Source organism: Seriola lalandi, unplaced genomic scaffold (genome assembly GCF_002814215.2).
Source record: "Seriola lalandi dorsalis isolate HSWRI2012SDOR001 ecotype SW California unplaced genomic scaffold, Sedor1 jcf7180001964510, whole genome shotgun sequence".
Classification (NCBI taxonomy): domain Eukaryota; kingdom Metazoa; phylum Chordata; class Actinopteri; order Carangiformes; family Carangidae; genus Seriola; species Seriola lalandi.
The window spans coordinates 1-1,070 of record NW_019435178.1 but is presented as its reverse complement, the minus strand read 5'-3'; the positions used below and the strand labels follow the sequence as shown (position 1 = coordinate 1,070).

The following is a 1,070-nucleotide window of genomic DNA, read 5'->3' as shown; positions in this document are numbered from 1 at the left end:
AAGGAAATTTTAACTTAAGACGTGCAACCGGCCCCAGGAGTCAAAGGAACCAGGACTGGGATCAGACCTTGCTTGGCGGACTCGGAGATCTTCTCAAACTTGTGGCAGCAGAGCTGCTGGCTGGTCTCGGCCTGCAGGACGTCTCTGTTTTTGGCTCGAGCTTTATCCAGAGCCTTGTTAGCGTTCTCGTAGTCCACCAGAGCCCGGCTCCTCCGGTACAACAGGTCCTGCAGCGTCACATCATCACACAATTCAGTGTCTGGACATTAATCAGTCATTTAAAAAATAGACTTTAACAAAATCAGAAACTGAAAATGATTTGGACTCTGAAAATAGTCCCCAACAAATGCACTATTTCCTGTTTGTTTGATAGAAACTTCAGTGAGCAGCTGTTTCAGGAAGTGACTGAGCTTTTCAAACATGAAACTATTTATCTTTTTATCTTCAACATATCCCAAGATTCATTGCTCCCAGGTAATGACAATATCAGTAAACAGACAGAGAGCCTGAGGATCACACTGTTAATGTAAGTGCTGTGTTTCAGCTCAGTTTAAAGGTACAACTGTTCAAACCAACGACCTTAAAACTAGAAGGTTTGTGAAGAAAAAGTTAAGTGTTGTCAAGGTTGCCTGGCAACAGAAGCCGCGTTTCAAAACACAACGGTAAGGGCGGGAACAGCTGATGCCGCAAAGAGAAAATCCTCCTTAGACCAGACCGTCTCATTTCAGTTTGGTCTACGGAGGACAACACCTTCGTCGACCTCGTCCTCGGACAGATGCGGCGCCCGAACTGAGACAAAGCTCGAGTCTAAACATCTGAACACAACAACAGGAGCCTGATGCTGCAGCTGTGAGCAGACAAACCTTTGCAGCCTGTGACTCTCTCAGGTAATATTTCAGGAGGTCGGCGAGCTTCAGGTCTTCATCTGCTGCAACTCGAGCTTCGATTTTCTGTAAAACAACAACAGACAGAAGCTGAAGAGTCAGTGGAAAGAACAAGAGGCGGGAGTTCTACAGCAGCAGCTGCTTCAGACTGACGCTTCGTCCACACGACTACGTTTTCATTTTAAA

At 46.1% G+C, this 1,070-nt stretch overlaps 1 long non-coding RNA gene across 1 annotated transcript; it reads right to left on the bottom strand.

The window, feature by feature from the left end:
* Positions 1-161: 161 nt before the first annotated feature.
* Positions 162-1,040, bottom strand: LOC147820350 (uncharacterized). Its single transcript, XR_015436729.1, has 2 exons — positions 864-1,040; positions 162-227 (listed from the first exon to the last, which is right to left on the bottom strand). It is a non-coding gene; the product is annotated as an uncharacterized LOC147820350 (long non-coding RNA).
* Between the last annotated feature and the right edge of the window lie 30 nt (positions 1,041-1,070).